Genomic DNA, 8,113 nt, shown 5'->3' on the forward strand with positions numbered 1-8,113 from the left:
CAATGAATAAAATGCAACGATTAGCGGGGAGAGTTAAAAAAAAAATTAACATAGGTCAAGATAATGGTCAATCAATGAATAAAATGCAACGATTAACGGGGAGAGTTTTAAAAAAAAAAATTAACATAGGTCAAGATAATGGTCAATCAATGAATAAAATGCAACGATTAACGGGGAGAGTTAAAAAAAATTAACATAGGTTAAGATAATGGTCAATCAATGAATAAAATGCAACGATTAAAAAAAAACAATAAAAAAAACAACAACACACACCCCAAACAAACAAACAAAAACAACAACAACAAAATAAAATAAAATAAAACACCCGAAAAATGAGGCTAAAATAAGCATGCACATGTTATAAATAAAAAAAACAACACAAAAAAACAGTAATAGAAATAACGCCATTTAAATAGTTGTGGGAGGAAAGAGAGAGAGAGAGAGAATTGAATTGAAATGAAAAAAATTCATTTTCTGAGGGTAATAGAGTAAGCAAAATAGAGAGAGAGAGAGAGAGAGAGCTAACTATCGGTGGAGTGGTTGTAGACTATTGGATGATGGAGTCATTTGTCATATTTCCACTAAAAAAAGAAATCCAGTGAGTCAGTTTCCTATCAGTCTTACACAGTGGTGGATGACTTCGGCAACCAGTGATTGTTATACGTTAGTCGAGACTGAGTTCAGCCGGGGTTGGGAAATGCTGCCACTGATCGTGGTACAAGATACATCCAACAGGAGTGTGGTGTGATATATATATCATATGATGATATTGTATGGTAATGTATGTATTGAAATTACCATAATATAGGGTAGATAAGAGAAAAGATTTAAAGACTTATAGAAGAAGCCGGGGCGAGATTAAAATTTTGGTTTCAGAAATTTCAATAATGAATTATGGTAAAAAAAAACATACAACAAATCCAAAATATAACAACCCCAAACAGAATACGAAAAACAAATCACAATAAACTGAAATAAAACACATGAGGAAAACACAACATTATTAACACAGAAACAAAAACGTTGAAGGCATTTAAATGTGTGTGGGGGAAAGAGATTAGAAAGGAATGTCCAGCAGATAGAGCAGTAGAAAGAGAATGTTAAAGAAAAAATTATTTTCTCCAGTAATCGGTAAAATATTTGAAAGCTAGAGAGGAGAGAAAAAAGTAATATTTGAGTGTTTAGAATTGGATAGATTTGGAATTTGCCTATTATCCTTTAATAAAAGAAATCGTGGTGTTTTTCTCTCAATTATGACTTCGGAACTATTGTTGTGTATTTCGGAAATGTTTGTCTTGGGAAATGTGCACATATTTTCAGTAATACCCATCCCATATGTGTGTGAAAGGATAATTAAAACTTGAAACTTGTATATGCCCCGCACCACTCCCACACTCATTCTTCATGCAATCTAAAGCCACCTGAAGTAAGCGTGCGATGTGAGCCGTTTAAAAACTCTTGGCTGCAGCAGAAATTATGGGAAGACGAAAAGAACAAAACAAAAAAAACACACACACACACACACACACAAACACCCCAAAAAGAAGAACCCCCCCCAAAAAAAAACCACAAAAAACACCACCACCAACAACAACAACAAACAAACAAAAAACACCAAAAATAACCCTCGTTGGTTGTGGTTTTTCTGGGAAATGCTCTTCACTACGATTTTCCTCACTCCACCCACGTGAGAACAGGTGCCCGGTGACATCACCGTGCTGAGTCAGTTGGGGAACGAAAGTGACGAGAGGACGGCGGACCGTGAAGAAGAGGATCATTGGACCTCGCCCTTCAAGTCTTACACGCGCGGCTGTGGCGTGCTTCCTTCCTTCCTTACTACTACCTTTTTTTTTATATTATAATTATTACTTATTTATTTATTTATGTAAGCTTATCTATTATTTATTCACCTTTTTTTTCTCTCAAGGCCTGACTAAGCGGTTACGCTGCTGGTCAGGCATCTGCTTGGCAGATGTGGTGTACTACGTATATGGATTTGTCCGAACGCAGTGACGCCTCCTTGAGCTACTGAAACTGAAATTGAAAACGTCCTTCCTTCCTTCCGTTGAGTGATCACAGTAGTCGAGACCTTACTATTCTATCACTGAATAAAAGGGGGTCTGCGGAAGATACATTTAGGTCTGCATAGGTTTCTTAAAAAAACAAAAACAACAAGAGAGACAAGGCCTTCAAGACTCACTTGTGATACACTTAAAAAAAAAAAATCTAATCGTTAAAATGTGTTCTGTATTTGTTATTATAAAGCTTCGCGTTAAAAATAGAAAAAAAAAGAAAAGAAAAAAGTCCTAACCAGATTCGAATTAAGTCCCCTAGCATTAATTACAGAGTAATTTCCCTTCTTTACTATCTGCACCAAAACGTTTGCAAAATAAATAAAACTTCCATGCTTAGCAAAAGAAGTTCCTGTTTGAACAAAAAAAATGATAATAATGACTGCTCTTGTTGTTGTGTCAGAATATCAGATCAAAGTGCCAAGTTTAGAGAATACAAAAAATATAAATATAACAGAAAATGCAGTTTGCATATAATTAGGCTTTATTTTTTTATTTTTTATTTTTGGTGCCCATCCCAGAGGTGCAATATTGTTTTAAACAAGATGACTGAAAGAACTGAATTTTTCCTATTTTTATGCCTAATTTGGTGTCAGCTGACAAAGTATTTGCAGAGAAAATGTCCATGTTAAAGTTTACCACGGACACACAGACACACGGACACACACACACACACACACGAACACCGGGTTAAAACATAGACTCACTTTGTTTACACAAGAATTACGTTTACACAAGTGATTCAAAAAACCACAAAAAACCCCAAACAAACAAAAAACAACAACACGACACAGTGGGTATGAATTCACTGCCCGAAAGACAATGGGAACTGTAACCTTTTAAAAAAATAAAAATAAAAAACAACAGCAAACTTATGAAGTATAATACGAGATGCGCACACATTTTAACAGGTATGTTAACAGGTCAAAATGAGTTGCAGAAGTATGAAAGAAAGATAACTCTCCATACCAATTGAAAATTATCACAACGGAGTTACGCCCCGTAACGATTTGATCTCAAACGAACGTTCTTCGATCTTCTTCTACTCCTTCTTCTTCGTCGTTAGCGAGCACAATCATCAGTTTGGTTATTCTGTCACAGTTTGTAGAGGTGGAGTCTGATCAACGTTACCAAGTTACCAACACCTTCAACGATTTCTCGTTAATCAAGATCTCTTATCACGACCGACTAAAATTTTTGAACCTTCATTTACTGAAGGGTAGTCGACTAAGAGGTGATCTTATACAGATGTTTAAAATTTTCCACGGTTATGATGATGTTGATTTGCACTCTTTGTTTTCCTATGCACCTGTAAATGTCACTAGGAACTCTGCAGGAAAATTGTTTGTAATGCATGCCAGAACTAATAAGCGCAAATTCTCATTTTCTTTCTGAGTCGTTAACCCCTGGAATGCACTACCTCAATCAGTTAAATTTGCAAAATGAGTTCAAGAACCTGATTGACAAACTGCCCCCAGCTAGAAGAACTATTTTATGGCTATGATGAGTAGAAACCCCATTAGGCATGACCGACCTATACAAAAACAATCAAAACCAAAACCAAGAGGGGACAAATATTAGACCTCGCGGCCTGGGTTTAACCAGACACCGTCCCTACTACTACTACTACTACTACTACTACTAACCTTGTAATGAGTTATCTCATACCTATTCTCTTCATTCACTCTCGCTTACATATCTGAAGAACTTTTAAATATATATATCGCAGTTACAAAAAATATGAGTAATACAGCAGACAATTTCTAACTGATCTCCACCAAGTGACCGGCAAATATCGACTGGCTCAGCGATTACGCAGAAAACATCAAGTGAATTACTGATGATATTCATTATCAAAGGCAGTGCTCTCTGCAGTCACAGTGCAAGTTAGCCAGTGAACTTGTGTCTCTGCTGGGGTCTATTGTAAACCTTGATTTTTGCTTGAAACCTCATAAAGTCGCCGAACAACTTTCCGTATGTGTATTCATGCGTGAATATGAGTGTGCAGTTTCAGTTTTCAGTAGCTCAAGGAGGCGTCTCTGCGTTCGGACAAATCCATATACGCTACACCACATCTGCCAAGCAGATGCCTGACCAGCAGCGTAACCCAACGTGCTTAGTCAGGCCTTGAGTGTGCATGAATTTGTAAATATGTCGTAACATTATGTGCCAGTCGGTGCGGAGAGTGTTTAGATTTGCGTGTTTGCACCATTTTGTGTGCCGTTTCATACGTGGTCAGAAGATGGGCTGAGTATTGGTGTGGATGCGCTTTCAAGCGGAGGGCAGATATTAATGAAAGCAATCTTTTTGCAGCAAGCAATGAAGCAGATGGATCAGGGGTCAGCCCTATACTCCCCCAGTGTCGATACTCCCCCGTGTCGATTGTCCCTCTCACAAAGATTAAAAAACCAGTCAAATACAGATGTATGTATATATTTGTGACTGATAATGCTTTCTGCTTGATCAAAGTTGTGTTGTGGAATGATGAATGTGTTGTGTGTTCTCTTCATAACAGCCGTCCGCGTTCAGAGTTGAGCAGCGACTTGTGTGTTGGGCCCGCTGTTGTGTGGGCTCGCTGCCTTGTAGTCCGGGCCGTGTTACACGGACTTAGGCTTTTTCATCACGACTCAGTGTATCTGGTGGCAAACGCTCGCTCTCTCTCTGTCTCTTCGTCTCTCATGTTCTGTTTCTTCATGCAGAAGAAACAGAACCTTCCGGGCGTGAATTGGCCTGACCAATCATCTGCGCACCCACACAGCCCAACCCACCCACCCCCAGGATGACTAGATGGTTCTCGTCGATCCCGACGGACGAACCACACAATGACAGAAAATGAAGATATGATACTTTCACTAGCAAAATATGTATCTGAGGCAATAAATATACGGAATACGTCCATCATCGGTCCAAATACTCATTAGTCAATTAAAAATTAGTATGGGTTCTATGAGAAAAAAGCATAGACAAAAAAGGAAGGATTACATTTGGATGGTCAATGTCGACATTGTAATTATTTGATGTGTTCGTATTGATATGATGTGTATCGATGTTACATGCGTAAATATTTTTTATATGATTTATCTGTACTATGTTTTCTGTGTACTGTCCACACCTTGGAGACGAATGACTGAAAAAAAGGCAAATTACCCCCTGTCACATTTACTTTTAAGCTAATGACAATGTGCCAAAGTGTCGCAAATCTCTTATTAGTTTATGTTGTTTCAATTCTGGTTTTTGTTTGTTTGTTTTTTAGTTGTTGTTTTTTTTCGGGGGGTGGGGGTGGGGGGGTTATTTTTTTTCTGTTCCAGAACACTATTTTGTTCTTATTTTATCTACTATGTCACCAGAGCTTTTCAGCTAATGACATTACACATTTCAGTGTTCAGTGTTTTCTCTCTCTCTCTCTCTCTCTCTCTCTCACACACACACACACACACACACACACACACACACGTGTGCACGTGCGCGTGCGATGGTATGTGTGTGTATATGTGTGAGTATGTGTGTACACGTGCGTAAGAGGTTTTTGACAGCGAATGTATGTTTTTACCTCAGTAGAAAAAAACAACAACAAAAAACAAAACGAAACAATAAATAAATAAATAAATAAAAATAACAAAAGGTGACGGAGTGATCTGTAAAAGTCTAAATCTGCATCTGTCAAATTTGTATCAAAATGTCGGGAAACTGATAAGGGAAAGGGAAAGGGAGGGGTCTGAAGGGGGGGGGGATGGGAGAGTAGGACAGGTTGGAGATAGGGAGGGAGAGTAGGAAAGGGGGGCAATGGGGGAAGGGAGAAGGGGGGGAAGATAGGGGAGGGAGAGCAGGACAGGGGGAGATAGGGGGGGCGGGGGGCGAAGAGTAGGAAAGGGGTAGATATGAGGGAGGGAGCGAGATATCTATGTACTTTTTTTCTCTTTCTCTGTATATATATGTGTCTGTGTTTAAGTTTCAGTTTCAGTTGCTCAAGGAGGCGTCACTGCGTTGGGACAAACCATATACGCTACACCACATCTGAAAAAAAGTGCATCGACCGGGAATCGAACCTGTGTCACCCGCGTGGCAGGCGAGTATTCTACCACTAGACCACCGATGTGTGTTTAAGTCACTGATTATATATTCAATCCAGCTTCACTCCTGTAGTGCCACTGAGTTATTTCCGTGCCTCCCCTGTCTTTCTGTCTAATTCTTCATCAATATCAAAATCTCTGTTCAGTCTTTAGGACATTGTCTTATCATGCACGGAATATGATATATGTAATAAACAGTGGGTTAAGAAGACACGCACACATGAGCAAATAAACATAAATCTATCTACATCACTCCCTCTGTGTGTGTGTGTTCTATTCTCACTATCTCCCCTCCTTGTCCTGCACTCTCCCTCTATCCCCTCCCCCCACCTCACTTTCCTACTCTCACTCCCCCCCCATGCTCCCCTTATCTACTTTCCCTCCCACTATCTGTCCCTTGTTCTACTCTCCCTCCACCTCCCCATTGTCCTACTCTCACTCCTACCACCTCCCCATTGTCCTACTCCCCCTTCCATCATGTCCCCACTGTCCCTCCACCCACCCCCCCCCCCCACACCTATGTTGCCCTAGGTCCTACTGCCCCCTTCTACTCTGCCTCACCTGTATGACATCAATCTGACCTAGCAGACACTTCTGACAGAAAAAAAAAAAAAAAATTAAAAAGGGAAGAAAGACCACACATTTTCCTCCAAAGAACAGAGGAGTAGAGTTATTGGGTGTGATCTCCACAGAGATCGCCCTAACTCAAAGCTAGTTTTTTTGCAAACATTTTTTCACTACAATGCCACCCAACCAAACTGAAATACTCATAAAGTCCTGGTGTGTCCACTTTTAGCAAATTTTAGCGTATTTCCTTATTTCAATTCTTTTCGTTTCCCGAAATTTTACTGCTTTATCAATGATGCTAAAGCTCTATATTCATTTCATACAATTTTCTTGCATAATTTGATACGGCATGATTACCATCTTTTCTTGGGTTTTCACCCTTTTACAAAAACAAATCTTACATAATTATCTTACTAACATAAGACGTAACATGACAAAAAGATAAGGTGTGATACATCACTAAAAAAGTTACTCAGCTGCTCTCAGCGTGTATACTCATTAGCAAACACGGCTTTACCATCGTGTCAAACTGCATGTGAAGTGCAGAAATCAAAGGATTATGTCGTTTGGGTAAAAAAGCCAATGGGTTTAGTTGGAAATTACTGCCCTTTGATTAACAGAGGGAAAACATCCACCTTCACTGCCCTTTGTGCCAATATTCAACAAACGACTAAGTCATTCATACCCGTCCCTCACCACCCCACCTTCCTGTCTTTCTCTGTCTTGTTCATCATCAAGATCAAAATATAATCTGCTCAGTCTTTAGGAAATCGTTATATCATGCACGGAATTGAACATAACTAATCATCAGTGGTTTAAAAAGACGTACACACATAAATAAACAAATATAAATCTCCATGCCTCCCTCACCCCTCTCTTGGTGTGTGTGTGTGTGTGTGTGTGTGTGTGTGTGTGTGTGTGTGTGTGTGTGTGTTGAAGTCACTTATTATTCAATCCAGTGCATGACAGGACTTTATCCTTAAGACTCTACAGATTACACTTTGATCATGATGAAGAATTAGACAGAGACAGGAGGGTGGTGTGGAGAGGGACGGATATTACTGTCAGTTGTCGAATATTGGCAGTAAGGGGAGTGAACGTGGATGTTCCCTCTGTTAGGCAAAGGGCAGTAATTTCCGACCAAATCATTAGTTGTTGTTTGTTTGTTTTTTCCATGACTACATAATCCTTTGATTTCTGCGCTTCATATGCAAAAGTTTAACACAATGCAAAAGCATTGTTTGCTGATCAGTATACACGCTGAGCGCAACTGAGTAACTTTACTGATGCATCAAACCTTATCTTTTTGTCATGTAACGTCTCATATAATTTTATAAATAAGGTAATTGTGCAAGATTTTTTTTTTTTTTTTTTAACTAAATATGATAATCATGTCAAATAGAA

This window comes from Babylonia areolata, chromosome 31 (genome assembly GCF_041734735.1).
Source record: "Babylonia areolata isolate BAREFJ2019XMU chromosome 31, ASM4173473v1, whole genome shotgun sequence".
NCBI lineage: Eukaryota > Metazoa > Mollusca > Gastropoda > Neogastropoda > Buccinidae > Babylonia > Babylonia areolata.